At 52.4% G+C, this 15,869-nt stretch overlaps 1 protein-coding gene across 1 annotated transcript in view; it reads left to right on the top strand.

The window, feature by feature from the left end:
• HPCAL1 (hippocalcin like 1) overlaps nucleotides 1–15,869 on the top strand; it is a 118,417-nt gene that overhangs the window by 17,243 nt on the left and 85,305 nt on the right. The window lies entirely within an intron of this gene.

Below are 15,869 nucleotides of genomic sequence, written 5' to 3'. Positions count from 1 at the left end.
AATAAAGCTAAGAATGCTCTCTTCTGTGTGAATGTGATTGCCCCGGACAGTTGAACAAATTAGTTTGATAATTCTGTGTCATAAGCCAAGCTGGGGGATACACTGATGAGCAAGATGGTGGTGGGCCTGCCCTTGTGCAGCTTATATTAAGGTTGTGACCCAAGGCAACTGGAAGCCAAGGGGGGCCCTGGTCTGAGCTGCCCTGGTTTATATTGTCAGCTGCTGCCAAACCAGGGGCCTTGAACCCTGCTCACTGTCCCACAGGGCGAGGGGGCTGGGCTTTGTTGGAGGGATGACGTAGCTGCTGACTTGTTTGAGCTGTTTTTATTCACGAGCATTTTCTAGAATGTGCAACAGTGCTTTATCAGTCTGCTTATCATAATTTTATACATGAAAAAATTCTATTCATGCCTATTCTTGGGTCTCTCTCCATCTAATAGTTTCTAAAGGCAATCGCTTGATGGTTAACTGTGTAGAAAGCTCCTTGTACCCCCTGGGTCTTGTCAAAAACCTGGCAGTTTCCTTCCTTGCTTCATCCCATTTGGCTTCAGCATCCTCTGATCTCACAAAAAAAGAGCACCCCACCCCCGTCCCAGCATCAGCAGCTGGAGGCCCATTGTGGGCGTCCCAACCTCTCTCTCCCACCCTGTGCTTCTTTGCAGTCACTCCCTCAGCAGAGGCACATTCTCTCTTATCCTTCCCTTCTGTGGGTTGGTAATGAGCACAGGCCTCCAGCAGCCCCACTGCTGGACAGCCGGTTTTGCACAAGCTCCTTAACTGGTTGGGACCTTGAATGGGATTGTCAGAGCCTGAAGAGGCTGCACCTGGTCATGGAACAGAGTTGGTGACTCTGTTGGGTGTCGGTGAGGTTGAGAAAGTGGCAGACTCCACCCTCTGTGTGTGCTGTGGTTTGAACAGAGATTTCGGTCTCATAGCCTCAGAGGATGCTGTGATCTGAACAGAGAAACAAGCCCCACATGCCTTGGGCTTAGGGACATCCTGCCTAGTTGAGCTCCAATTTGAAAGGAACTGGAGATGTCTCTTCCTGACCCTGCCTTGACTTCCTTCCCATCTAATGGATAGGGAACAGAGTCATTCTTTTCAAAGGAAAAAAAGCCACCTCTATCACTCTGTCTCAGTCCTGTTCTCCTCTCTCAGGCTCAAACACCACCCACCTTCACCTTCTTCATGCAGGTCCCCCTTGGGTCTGCCAGGTACTGCCCCGGAACATCTGTTGCCTCATTTATGAAATGGGAAGTATAGAACCTCCCTCTTAGGATTGTTGTAAAAATAGCCATTACATTTCTTATAAACTCCAAATTGCTGTATAAATGTAAGAACTGTCACCATCATCACCACCATCATCATCATTACCAACCTTTTTATTCACATCCTGCTGCCCCTGACACATGATTGTCTAAAAGAGCAGGGTCTTTCTGGCTCCCTCCGTGGAATTTGAATTCCCAGTCTTCTGTCCTTTTCCTTTCTCTCATCTGGGATTAACCTGTGGTTTTCATTTTCCACCTGCAAGATGTTAGTCCATAGAAGAGAGCTGGAGAATGTACTGTCCAAGCCTCACAATGGACGTGGAAATCTATATCTGCTCCTCCATCCTTCTGGAACATTGGATCTGCTCTGTCTTTGCTCCTGTCCCCAGGGGAGTGACTGGCTGTTTGTGTGCTGGGCAGCCTGGGAACTTACTGCTCAGATTTAAAATATTTATTGAAATATGGGCAGTCAGCTTGGCTCAGGTCAGATCACATATGAGCAAGCAGCTCCCCTTAAACCTGCTCCTGGATTACAGCCAGCTGTGTGGTCCACCTTTGTCCATGACAGAGGGGTGGGATGGGGACTTGGTAGAAAACTCTCAGGGACATTGTTCTTTATTCTTCTTTTTGAAAGGGACTTTCTTCATATCTGGCCTCCTTACTAAGGGAGCTGGTGCTGGGGTTTGGGGTTATGATTCTCGATTCTACCATTTGAGGAGAGGAACATTTGCTACCCACTTCCGCTTGCCCCTTGTACCCTCCCAGATTGCCTTCACAACTCCCAGCCTTGCTTAGGGGTTGCCTCCTCCAAGAAGTCCCCTGGGCCTGCTCAGGCATCTGCTCTTCCTGGGGCACTGCTGCTCTGGCTCACACAGCCGCACCGTATGCCAAGCTCTGGTCCTGGCCAGTCACCTCCTGGCCTGGGGCTCCTAAGGGCAGGAACCGTGTGCCGAGCAGTCTCCCTTGAAGCACAGACTGGGCTGGGGAGAGTCCCTAGGCTGGGAAAGGTGCTCTCTCACGAGCCGACCCTCATTCATTCATTCATTCATTCACACAGCTCCCAATGTGTGCCGGACTCTGCACTAGAGACTATCCAGTGGAAATCCTGTACTCTCAGGGTTTATGTTTCGAGCTGGACACAAGAAGCAGTAAACTAAAATTTACTTTATATGTAAACTATATGTAAACTTTCAATATGTAGCATAATACTATAATACTGTAGTACATGGTATAATATGCATGCTAGGTTGCTTCAGTCATGTCCAACTCTCTGCAACCCTATGGACTGTAGCCCACCAGGCTCCTCTGTCCATGGGATTCTCCAGGCAAGAATTCTGGAGTGGGTTGACATTTCCTCCTCCAGGGGATTTTCCCAGGGATCGAACCCGCGTCTCTTATGTCTCTTGCATTGGCAGGTGGGTTCTTTACCACTAGCACCACCTGGTAAGCGCAGAGTATAATATAGTATAATAAAATATGGTGATTTAGTATAATATAGTGATAATAGAAGATGTGGGGGGGGAACAAAGGGGGAATTCCTTGGCGGTCCAGTGGTTAGGACTCTGGGCATTTAGTGCTGGGGACCCAGGTTCGATCCCAAGGGGAACTAACATCCCAAGGCATATGGTACAGCCAAAAAGAAGAAAAAGAAGGAGGTGTGGAGTGAAGGGCCAGAGGTATTGGATGAGGGATGGTGAGAAATGAAATTTTAAGTAGAGTGATCAGAGAAAGCCTAATGAGAAGGTGACATTTGAGCAAAAACTGGAAAAAATGAGGGAGCTGGTCATGTGGAAGCTGAGCAGGGTGGCAGGCACAGCGAATAGCAAATATGAGGGCCCCTGTGCTCAGAGACTGGACAGCGAAAGGAACCACCTTCCAGCCAGGAGAACCCAGGGAGTTTTGGCCAGTGAGATGAGTTCAAGGCCATTGGCTTGCGCTCCTATCCCTGCTCCCTTCCTGAATAAACAGCCAGAGTCCCAAGACAGGAAGCTTTTGGCCCATTCATCTTCCTGCCTGGAAAGCAGACGTAATTTGTGGAAATAGGGCAGCCATCCTGTGATCATGAGGCTGAAATCCATGTGCTACGGATGGTGGAGCAGAAAAAGACTCTTGGTCCTTGATGGCATTCTTGAACTGCTGCCCACACCCTGGACACAAAGAAAAGCCTTCCTTGTTTAAGCCATAGTTTGTTGGGTTTTAGGTTGTTTTCATGGGATGTCCAAAACAGAATCTACTATTCCCAAGCCCCCAGATAGACCACTGCTGCTCAGATATGTGGGGGTGGAGGGGGGAAGGGCTGGAAGACGTTTTAGCCCCTTCTCAGCTTCCCTTTCCCTCCATCCTTTCAAGCTGGTCTCTAAGTTAGTCATCAAGATGCCCCAGGTGCATCCCAGTCTCTCCAGCTTCATCGTCTGCACTGCACTCACCACCTGCATGCGTGATGGTCAGTTTCTGGTGGCTCTCCTGACCCAGCCTCTCCCCACACCCCACCAGACCCACCCACCCCCCAGCTCCAGCCCAGCACGAGCCTTCTCTGTGCTGCTCCATGCTCTCAAATCCTTGCTTGCAAAGTCCAAATGCTAAGCATGGCCTGAGAAGCCTTCCTTGTGACCCTCGACCCTGCCTGCCCTCTTGACCAACCCTTCATCCAGTACGTGAGGTCTTGAACTCCATTGACTGGCAGGTGCTTGTCACCATTCACTCCTCTGGGCCTTTGCACCTGCCGTTCCCTCTGCTGGGAATCTCTGACCTCCTCCTCCCCCAAGAGGCACCCACACATCCTTCAAGAATCGAGCAGGGCTTTTCATGTCAGTTGATCCCTTTCCCTGTGCACCTGACTCTTTTGTCTGTGTCAGAACATCTCTGGGGGAGGTGGGGGGGAACCTCAGTTTTAAAAAAAAACCGCATCTTTCTTCCCAGTAGACAGAATTCCCCAGAGAACAGAGATCAAACATACGTGGTCTAGAGAGTCTGGGCTTTCCTGGTTGGCTCAGATGGTAATGAGCCACCAGGAGATGCGATAGACCTGGGTTTGATCCCTGGGTTGGGAAGATCCCCTGGAGGAGGGCATGGCAACCCACTCCAGTACTCTTGCCTGGAGAATCCCCATGGACCGAGGAGCCTGGAGGGCTAGAGGCCATGGGGTTGAAAAGAGTCGTACACGACTAAGCACGCTAGAGAGTCTGGTCTGTGTTGGGCTTTGCATCGGGCCTGTAAGCAGCCCTTCTGGTAGATGGATGTGCAGCTGGACTTGTTGCAGGTGGTGGGCGCCTGAGGCAGTTTCAGGTGTTAGCCCCCAGGTGAGGTCCCTACTCTCCCACCTGTGTCTGTATCTTTAGGCCCAGCAGCGCCTGTGGGGCAGCAGCCTCAGCTCACTTATATAATAATGAAAATAGTATTACTAAAAGCTCAAGTACCTGGCACCGAGCTGAGTGCTATACACACTTCATCTCAGTAATGAGAGTTGATCTTCACTTCCCAGATAGCTCAAGCAGTAAAGATTCCACCTGCAATACAGAAGATGCGGGTTTGATCCCTGGGTCAGGAAGATCCAGGAGGAAATGGCAACCCACTCCAGTATTCTTGTCTGGAAAATCCCATGGATAGAGGAGCCTGGTGGGCTATAGTCCATGGGGTCGCAAGGAGTCAGACACCACTGAGCTACTGAACACGTACACACTCATTCAACAAATGGTTATCTCAGGCCTACTGTGCCAGGGACTCTACTAGGCACGAGGGGTACATCAATGGGGAAAAAAAAGAGATTCTTTCCCATGGAACTCACATACACTTCTGTTGTTGCTGCTTCCCACACCTTGCACTAATGCACCAAAAACATTCCAATCATTAATTTTTAAATGTGATGCAGAAACAGTTTGGATTTCAGTTGATGGATTTCAAGATGCAGAAGGTCCTGCTGTCCTCTCAGAAAAAAAGAGGAAAATTAAGCAAAAAGGTGCTTCTAGCAAATCAGTGCAATATTTTTCCAAACACAAAAGTTTTAAATTATTTGCTTTCATCTTGCTGTTTAAAGGGTCCCACTATTCAGAACTCACTCACCCCGTTGTTATTAAGGGCGGAAACCAAGATGTTTAGTTATGTAAAAGCCAATTAAAATAAATTAAATGCAAATGCCATTTCATTGTACAATGTTAATTTTGAGAGTTGGATCAATCACAGGTTGTGGAAATGCCAAAGTTGTTAAGACTTTGGTTGCCACGACAACAGCACTCTGGCTCCAGTGGTCTGGTATTCAGGTCCCGGCTCCCAGAGAGGCAGGGAAGGGTGGAGAAACGTTTCCTGTTCCTTCCTCACCTGTCTAACTGACCTTTGGTGAAAATAGGATTCTTTATCATCATGGTGAATAAATGCCTGGGTCTTGTTTGTTCTGTGTGTGTGTGTGTGTGTGTGTGTGTGTGTGTGTGTGGAGGGTGGGGAGTTGTTGGGTTGAACTCAGTGCTTTTAACCCGTTGGCTGCCATAATCACATTTCTCAGGGAGTTTTCTCTGGGGCCACCTCTGTTTTACAGATGAGGACATGGGGATTCAGAAGCAGGCTTGTCCAAGTTCTCTGGCTCCAGGAGGCCAGATCAGGAAGGATGTGAGCTCTGGGGTGCTGGGCCAGGATGGGCTGTTTCTGTGGGGCCTCTGGGAACCCAGGGTTCTTGACCTTTCCCTGCACCTGTTTCTGAACTGGACTGCTCAGAGTGGGTCCCAGTGAGCCTCCGTCACCAGCATCAGGCTGACCAGGCCTCAGTCACCAGCGCTGGGCCCAGAGCTGCCATGGTGTTTCTTTTGGTGTGTCCTGCAGAGAAGCTTTGTGAAGTCAAGTGGGCCTTAAGAAGCACTGCTGTTAATAAAGCTAGTGGATGCGATGAAATTCCAGCAGAACTATTCAGATCCCTAAAGGAGGATGCCATCAAGGTTTTGCATTCATGTCAGCAAATCTGGAAGACCCGGCAGTGGCCACAGGATTGGAAAAGGTCAATCCTCAACCCAGTTCCCAAGAAAGGTAGTACCAAAGAATGTCTTAACCATCGGATAATTGCACTCATCTCCCATGCTAGTAAGGTCATGCTGAAAATCTTCCATAGTAGGCTTCAGCATTATGTGACCTAAGAACTTCCAGATGTCCAAGCTGGATTTAGAAAAGGAAGAGGAACTAGAGATCAAATTGCCAACTTTCGCTGGAGAGAAGGGAAGCTTCCTCACCATGCATGGTTTTAGGAAGTCATGAGTCGGAACTGCAAGTGTGTGTTAAGCATCAACTCTTCTGGCTGGAGGAGGCCCAGGATGGGCTGCTCAAGTGCCAGCCGCCTGACTCACTGTCCCTGCCCTGCAGTCCCACTCTCCCAGCTAAATCGGGGCTGCGATCTGGGTCCTTGTTGAATGAGATCGCCTTGGGCTTTTTCCCCCTTTTTGGGGTGCGGTTCCTGGGAAATGAAGCAGTTGGGGATTTTTAAAACTCTGTGCAAGAGGAAGGTTGTTGCACTAACGTCTAACCTGCTGTAGAGCCCCCTGAAAGTGAGGTGAGGCCCAGGAGAACACAAAGGGGTAAAGTTGGATGTTTGCCATGGGCCTGTGGTGGCAGGACTCCGCCTCAGTGCCTGTACTTGCTGGGGGCTCCCCCAAATACGTCCTGGACGGAAAAAGCATACAGCAGGGGCAGCAGACAGCCTCCCTCCCAGGCCTGCTTGGGGGTGTACAGGTGAATTTCTTGAGCCGTGTGTTCTTGAGGTTGCTTCTCACAGTGAGTGCAGAGGGCGTCTCCTTGCCTCACGGGCTGCTGGCCACTGGGACTGAGCAAATGCTGCCTGGTCACCCCAGCACATCACGGGGCATGTAGGAGGTTGGTTTCAGTGTGTGTTGAAAGAGGCTGGCATGTGTTCCCTGTCCTCCTCAGGCTCTTAAAGCAGACGGTCGGAACCCTGTGGTGGGTACTGCTTTCAGAGCTCTGATGACCACTCTTTGGGTATGAGGCTCAGATTGTAAAGAGTCTGCCTGCAACGCAGGAGACCTGGGTTCAATCCCTGGGTCGGGAAGATCCCCTGGAGAAGGAAATGGCCACCTACTCCCATATTCTTGCCTGGAGAATTCCATGGACAGAGGAGCCTAGTGGACTACAATCCATGGGGTTACAAAGAATAGGACATGACTGAGTGACAAACACACTTTCCTCTTTGGATATGGGGGGTGAAGGTCAGGTGGTGTTGGCAGGACTCTTGGGCAGAGAGTGAGTGGCCTGGTGGGTGCGGGCCTGCCTGCCTTCTGCCTCTGTACCCTGAGCCACCCTGTCTGTACCTGCTGCTGTCAGGGTGCAAATCAGAGGGGAGAGAGTGAGAGAGGCAGGCTGCTGCCTGTGGAGGCCTCCGTGAGGGCCTCACTTTCCTTCTCAGCAGCAGCACTTATGACATGTGTGGTTTCTTTCTTTGGGGAGACTTGGGGTGGTCTCTCTTGATACCTTCTGTCTTTCGTAGAGCACTTGCCTCCCTTCCCCTCTCCCCATGCACTTTGAAGCTGACCTGGCTTTCTGACAGATGTTCTGGGCTTCTAGCCAGGGCCACTGGATACTGTGGCCTCTCACAGGTCCACCCTGAGCTCCAGCCGGTTTGGACCATCACCATCCCCCAAATGTATCCCTTTCTCAGTTCAGTTCAGTTCAGTCACTCAGTCGTGTCTGACTCTTTATGACCCCAATGGACTGCAGCACACCAGGCTTCCCTGTCCGTTGCCAACTCCCGGAGTGTCCATTGAGTCAGTGATGCCATCCAACCATTAAATCCTCTGTTGTCCCCTTCTCCTCCCACCTTCAATCTTTCCCAGCATCAGGGTCTTTTCCAATGAGTCAGTTCTTTGCATCAGGTGGCCAAAGTATTGGAGTTTCAGCTTTAGCATCAGTCCTTCCAATGAACACTCAGGACTGATCTCCTTTAAGATGGACTGGTTGGATCTCCTTGCAGTCCAAGGGACTCTCAAGAGTCTTCTCCAACACCACAGTTCAAAATCATCAGTTCTTCAGCACTTAGCTTTCTTTATAGTCCATCTCTCACATCCATATATGACTACTGGAGAAACCATAGCTTTGACTAGATGGACCTTCTGGCCTCCAGCTATTTGTCCTTTGGCTCAGCAGCAAGAGTTGGCTCCTTTGGGACGCCCTGCTTCCCCAAGCTGGAGCCAACTCTCTGTCTGGGTGTCCGGAGCACATGCAGCTGACCCTGGCTCTGATGTGGAGCACACGTCCCTGGTGGCTCAGATGGTAAAGTCTGCCTGCAATGCAGGAGACCCAGGTTCCATCCCTGGGTCAGGAATATTCCCTGGAGAAGGAAATGACAACCCACTCCAGTATTCTTGCCTGGAAAATCCCATGGATGGAGGAACCTGGTGGGCTACAGTCCATAGGGTTGGAGAGAGTCAGACACAACTGAATGACTTCATTATTACTCTCACTTTACACGTCTTAGAGGGAGAGAGGGCAAGAACTTCACCATGGCAGTGTCCTCCAAGATGAGCCTGTATGGGACATGGGCCAGGGCCCTTCTTCCCTGTGGCCCAAGACCCTGTGCAGCTGTGACAGGGCTCCTGTCATCCATGTCCACTTGCAATCCAGCTTCACCTTCCCCCCTGACCCCTAGGATTGGCAGTCACAGCCAAGAGTTAGAGAAGTACTTAGTATTCTTCTACGTCATGTGAGATGCAATTTCCAAATGGGTGTTTTGTGCACAGCAGTTGCTACCCCCAAATGTGTAAGGCAGCTCACCAGGAGGCTTTTAGGGGAGAGATGCAGGGTTGGGGGTGCTGGGTCAGTTGCTTCTCTCCACGTGAGTGATGGCTGGTGGTGGGTGAGTTGCTGGCTCTCTTGGTTTCTTGGCCCTGTGAGCCCTGGGGCAGGTCCGTTCACTGCTCTGAGCCTCCATAAATGATCCTGACCCCAGAGGGCTGTCAGGAGGATTATACCAGTGAGGGTATCTGAACATGGTATTATATTCACGTGAGTTATCTTGGTAACACTGGGGCTCAAGGTTTTTTTTTTTTTCTGATTTATTTTTGTTTTAAAACTGGAGAGGAACCAATTTACCAGAGTCATCTGTGGGTGTAAGTGGTCTCACCTTCAGCCAGGACTTAATTTTGGCCTGGAGCTCTGTCTTATTCCAGGAGAGAATGGTGCTATTCAGAGCCGAACCGTTCGGGACTTGGTTCTCTGGGTGGCATTCTCTGCAGATGGCATTAGCGCTAATGACTTACTATATATGTATTCACAAGTGGGTGATTTATGGTTATACACCAGACCCGTAACTTTTCATTTCCTGACTGATGTAGCACAAGCTTCATCTGTAATAGGCCTGGTGGATTTCATAAGTGTAAAAAGACTCCAGTTGAGGCCTTTTCTGTCCTCTGCTCTTGTGGTATGAGGCCACCTGGCCTGCTGGGATGGGTGGGACAGACAAGGGGCGCCCACACTTGGCTCCACGCTTGGTCTCCTTTGTCTCCTGGGCACCCTCTGCAGTAGGTGGGTGCTGGGGAGGATCCCATTTCACAGAGGACGGTACTGAGAGGCCCAGGGAGGTTACCTAACTTCTCCGAGGGGTCACAGCGCTGCGTGGGAACTTGGGTGAGTCTGACGGTAGCCTGCAACAGGGCCTGGTGTGGAGAAGGGTCTTGGTAACCCTCCTCCTCCATCTGGGTGACTCCCGCACCTGGCTTTTCTCGCCCAGACTTTCTGGCCTGTGGGGGAATTGCTAGGGAAGATTATTGTTTCAGTATTTTGGCCACACTACACACAGTGTGTTCACCCAGCAGGGATCAAACCCGCTGCCCCCGACCCAACCCTACGTTGGAAGCACAGCGTCTTTAACCTTTACTGGACCTCAGGGAAGATTACTCTACAGTTGGACCATAAAGAAAGCTGAGTGCTGAAGAACTGATGCTTTTGAACTGTGGTGTTGGAGAAGACTCTTGAGAGTCCCTTGGACTGCAAGGAGATCCAACCAGTCCATCCTAAAGGAGATCCATCCTGAGTATTCATTGGAAGAACTGATGCTGAAGCTGAAACTCCAATACTTTGGCCACCTGATGCAAAGAACTGACTCATTTGAAAAGACCCTGATGCTGGGAAAGATTGAAGGTGGGAGGAGAAGGGGACAACAGAGGATGAGATGGTTGGATGGCATCACTGACTCAATGGACATGACTTTGAGCAAACTCTGGAAGTTGGTGATGGACAGGGAAGCCTGGTGTGCTGCAGTCCATAGGGTCACAAAGAGTCAGACACGACTGAGCAACTGAACTGAACTGAACTGAGGCAGGATGGGGGTGGGCAGGTGGCAGGGTGGGGGTGGGGCTCGTGCTCCCGAAGTTAGAAATGCTCGGCTCCAGCCTTGTGGAATCTAGCTCAGCCTTGTGACAGGCTGGGTAGGGGCCCCCAAAAGGGATGCGTGTTTTAGTCCCTGGAGCCTGAGACTATGATACCTTACACAGAAAAGGGCTTTGCCATGGGATTAAGACTGAGGACCTTGACGTGGGGAGAGTGGGTGGCCAGGGTGGACCAGGGCATGGCCAGGGTGGACCAGGGGTGCCTTCTTGAAAGGCAAGAGGCTTTCCCAGCAGTCAGCAGTCCTGTGGCACTGTGACCTGAGAGACTCAGTGCAGTGCTGCGGCTGGCTTTGCAGATGGAGGAAGGGGCCACGAGCCAAGAGCTGTGGGCGGCTGGTGGAAGCTGGAAAAGGCAGAGAACAGATCCTCCCCTGGGGCCTCCAGAACTATGCAGCCCAGCGGCACCTGCCTCTCAGTGAAGCCCATCTCTCCCGCGTTGCTCCATGTTTTCCTCCCAGCACATCCCTCTCCCCCTGGCCCACTGGTTCCCCTGCCCACTCCCCGCAGGTTCCTGGGCTCCAGGCAGGTCCTGGGCTGGCACAGTTCCCAGCTGCAGGAACCCTGCAGTTCCTCTAACAGTGTGCGTTTGAGATGATGCTGGCCCCACCAACTAAGCCTCAGATTTGCCACTTTTTTTTTTTTTTCCTATTAAAGCAGCAACGAGCCCTGTCCACCTGGTCTGCGTGGATTGAGCAGGCAGTGGCTGCACTGCTCGGCGGTCGGTTCCAAGTGTCTGGTTCCGGGATTAGCCAAGCTGTGCAGGGCCTCTCACCCGCAGAATAATTCCTGTTGTTTAAATCTTGGTTCTTTTGATCTTTTTTCCCCCTTTTAAACTAGACTCTGTGCAGTGTCTGTGGTGAGCCAGAGGCGCGTTCCTGTTCAGAGTGGCCCTGTGATCTCAAGTGTGTGTGATGAGGGCCTGTAACGGGGCTCTGTGTGGCCGGGATGGTCCCAGGGTGGCCACCTCTGATCAGGAGGAACGATGGCAAATCCCGAACTTTGGGGCAGGTGTTTACATTTCTGGGATGCTTTCACAGGCAGGTTCTCATTTGGCCCTTTAAGGGTGGGGGTTGGGAGCAGTAGCTTTGGAGGGGCTGGGGGACTTGGCTCCCATGTTATCCCTCCCACCTCTCCACTGTGCAGCAGTGTGTGGGATCTTAGTTCCCGGAGTGGGGATCGAACCCGGGTCCCTGGCAGTGGGCGTGCAGAGCCTTAACTGCTGGGCCGCCCGGTCTCAGTTCCTTACCTACACCTCTCTCCATGTTTCCTCCAGCTGGGAGGCTTAAATGACAGAGCCTGATGGCCTCACAGGTGGAAGTCTGAGAGCAGGGTGTTGGCAGGGTCGGCTCCTCCCAAGGGCTCTCCTTAGCCTGTGGATGACCATCTTTATACTGTATCCTCACCTAGTCACCCCTCTGTGCGTGTCAGGGTCCTAATCACCTCCTCGAAGGACACCAGTCAGATGGAATTAGTTGGGTCCACCCATATGACCGCGTTCTAACTTAATCACCTTTAAAGAGCCTGTCTCCAGATGCAGTCACATTCTGAGGTCTGGTTGGGGGGTTAGGATGTCAGCATAGGAGTTTGGGGGACATAACTCAGCGGTTGGTAAGGGATTGATTCCAGCAATGATGTGTTTAAGTGCTTAGCACACTCAGGAGGTGGCAGCCAGCACTCACTATGGACCCGGGAAAGGCCTCTTTCTCTAGTGCCTCTTCTGTGCTGGGTCAGGGTCCTTGCTGGGCCATCCCACGCTTAGGCACAGAGCAGCCTCTTTCCCTGCCTGTTTCTTGCAGCATGGACCCTGACTCTGTACCTGAGAATGCAGACATGTGGGCCCCACGCCGGGATCCTGGAGTCAGAATCTGCTGGGTTGGGGTCTGGGCACTTGCCTCTTAAATAAATATTGCAAGCACAGGAACTGCAGTTGGAGAACCACTGCCCTGCCCATCCTGACTCTAGCGCTCTCCAGTCCACATGCCTCCTGCCTGCTGTTTCGTGGTGAGCGCGGCTCCTTCCGTGGACCACGCTGTCCCACTTCCCCGGGCACCTCCATGTCCATCTGTGACTCTCATCTAGTCTCCCAACTGCAGGAGGAACAGAAAATAAAGCCACACACGACTGCTCCACCATCCTGGTCCACGTTTCGGGGATGTGCCCGTCATCTACAGGGAGCACCTCCAGTTCTGGGACTGCTTGCCTCCTGCCCCCCAACCCTCCTGCCCCTCCCCAGGGGCCCTGGCCCCAGCCTTCTGGAACAGTGTCAGCCGCCCCTCCCTCCTGGGCTTTGCACATGCCCTTGCTGTCACCCGGGGGGCCTGGCCTGTCACCCTCCTCCTACGTTTCCTCCCGCCTGAGTCCTCAAGCACTGCACTAGGCTTCCTTCAGGCTCTTTAGGACACCGGGCAGTGTCTCCCGAACCCAGGGACCGTCAGGAAATCTCTGTTGGCTGAGTGGATGCAGAGTGATTTTCCAGGGTAGGCGCTGAACTCCCAGTGCCTTTTTTGGGGCTGCACCACAGGCCCTGAAAAAGCTGGGTTGGACAGCCTTCCTTGTCAGATGAGCCCCTGGGGAGCCGGAGATGGTTCACTTTTGTGAGTTCGCGTGTTCTGCGCCTTGTCCGTCTCCTCGATCGCTCCAGGCGCTGTGTCATCTCCAGATGCTCTTTTCTCCCCGTCTGACATGATGTTTCTGATCCTCTTGGACTTGGAAGTCAGTAAACCTCCATCCCTTTCTCAGCCACACTGGGCACACCATGGTGGGCCCTGGCTGAGCTCTGGCTCATGCTGGTGGTGTGCCCTTGGCAGGGCTGGGGGAGGGAGCCCTGTGTCACCTGTTGTCGTCTCGCTGGGAGCTGTGTGTACCTGTCATCATCTCACTCGGAGCCCCGTGTCACCTGTCGTCATTTCACTGGGAGTCCTGTGTCGTCTGTCATCACTTCACTGGGAGCCCTGTGTCACCTGCTGTCATTTCCCTTGGAAGCTCTCGTCACCTGTTGTCATTTCATGAGGGAGGCCTGTATCACCTGTTGTCACTTCCCTTGGGGGGGGCCGAGTCACCTGTCATCTTGTCATGCCCTGTGATGGTTGGCTGGGCTCTAACCTGGCTCTCACCTGTGCCCACTGCCACGGGTGCAGTGGGGGTGGGCTGAGCCATCACTGGTAACCGCTCTGCAGAGAGGCCCTTGGGGATGCTGGGGTTGGGGTGGGAGGGCCTGAACCCTGGTGAGCCTCCTCACCTGCCCTGGCCACCCTCCTCACCCCACATCTGCATTTCATCGAGGTCCTGGGTAAGATTTCATTTTTAAATCCTTAGCCAAAAAGTTTGAAAACACTAGCTGAGACAGTCTCCAAGGCCCTTCCAATGCTCACCTTCTTTGGCTTATAAAGCACATCCCCTCCACAACTGTGGGGGGATTCTTGGGAGGTCACTAAGATGAGGGGGCCTGTCCCCACTGTCCCTGACAGCTGTCCTGGCTGCCCAGGCTGGGTGAGTGAGGACGACGGAGAGGAGGGGCAGTTTGGGATGTGATGGGTGGACCCCCTGGGTGTGAAATGGAGGTAGGGAGCCGAGCATCCATCGTGGCCGTTCGCGTCCACCATGTCCCTGCCAGCCACTGCACAGACATGCTACCGGCCACATGGCTGACTCAGGCTGCAACTGTCCCCTCCCTACAACGTGGCAAATGTGACCTGCATTTTAGGGGCTGAATACAGCTTTAGAGATCAGGGTCCCCAGCTGACGGGAGATGGGAGGGGAGCTGGGTGAGACAGGACTCCGCCATCAGCCTGTCCTGAGAGTTGGCAGCTGGCCGATGAGCAGGAGTGGGCTTTCTAAAGGAGGGCATCTAGCCGTGTTGAATTCAGTGTAGTTTTGAGTGTTGATTGGTGCTGCAATGCATGGAGACAGGCCACGGTGCATGGATTTTCCTTGTCCTGCCATAAGCATCAAACTGGAGTGCCTGCCGCCACCACGGTGTGAGAGCAGAATCGCTTGTTTTGTGGGCTCCCAGCCACCGTGGTTCCTAAACACTCTTTAAGCAAAGAGTGTTATCTCATCTGCCTCCCTTCCTCCTTCTGTTGAAGATGACAGAGGGCAGTTCTGGGGAAGTGACTTGCTTGAGGTCACCCACTTGGAGCCACCCCTGGACCTGAGGCTCCCTCCTCTCCCTGCTCTCCTCCACATGCCCCCAGCCCCCCTCCCTTCCCTTCTCATTTCCTCCTAAGCATTTACCATCTCATTCCAGTAAAGACTCTGTTAGAGGACCACGAAGTTCATCGTGTTCTCTGACTTTTTTTTTTTAAGTGTGTTTATGTCCCTGTACCCAAAAGGATTCTGTTTTCTCTAGAACTTCTCTCCTCCCACCAGCTACTGTCCCCCTCCTCCGCAACACTGGGGGGGGCGGGGCCCCCCCACCATCTAGCTTTCTCTGCAAGTCCTTCTTTGGTCTCGCCACTCCTTCTTGCGGCAGCTCTGTCCCTGTGGGCCCTGTACCCAGCCAGCCCGTGGGCTGTTACAAGTTATCCTGACACTTGCTAAATGGTAAGGAGATGTTATTCGAGACCATTGAAAAGGGGGTCAACCCTTTTTAAAATGGGAGAGAGTGTAGCGAGGACAAGGAACAGGGTTGAAGGGTCAATGGACGGAAAATTACTAAGAGGACACATCGGGGCTGGGGGAGTCTTGCTGAGCTAGTCTAACAGGATTGTTGCTACTGGCAGGTCAATGACTTGGACCTCAAAGGCAGGGGATGAGGAACGTGGTCAGAGATTGGGGGTTCAGATATCATCCAGGGTGGGGGGATTCCATCAACAGCCCTGGGCCAGGCAGGAGGAAGCCAGGAGGGGCCTCATGGAGAGGAGGGCCGGACGTGTGCGAGTGGAGGTCCGGGTATGAGCCGGGTCATGCTGGGCTTGGTCTTTAATCAGCCTTTCGGGCGGATGCAGGCAAAGCTACTTCTCTTTTTAGAGTGTATTTGCTCCCCTATGATAAAAGCCGGAGAAGGCAATGGCACCCCACTCCAGTACTCTTGCCTGGAAAATCCCATGGATGGAGGAGCCGGGTGGGCTGCAGTCCATGGGATCACTAAGAGTTGGACACGACTGAGCAACTTGACTTTCACTTTTCACTTTCATGCATTGGAGAAGGAAATGGCAACCTACTCCAGTGTTCTTGCCTGGAGAATCCCAGGGATGGGGGAGCCTGGTGGGCTGCCGTCTATGGGGTTGCA

This window comes from Oryx dammah, unplaced genomic scaffold (assembly GCF_014754425.2).
Source record: "Oryx dammah isolate SB20612 unplaced genomic scaffold, SCBI_Odam_1.1 HiC_scaffold_25, whole genome shotgun sequence".
In the NCBI taxonomy this organism is placed as follows: domain Eukaryota; kingdom Metazoa; phylum Chordata; class Mammalia; order Artiodactyla; family Bovidae; genus Oryx; species Oryx dammah.
This window is presented reverse-complemented; position numbering and strand designations above follow the sequence as displayed.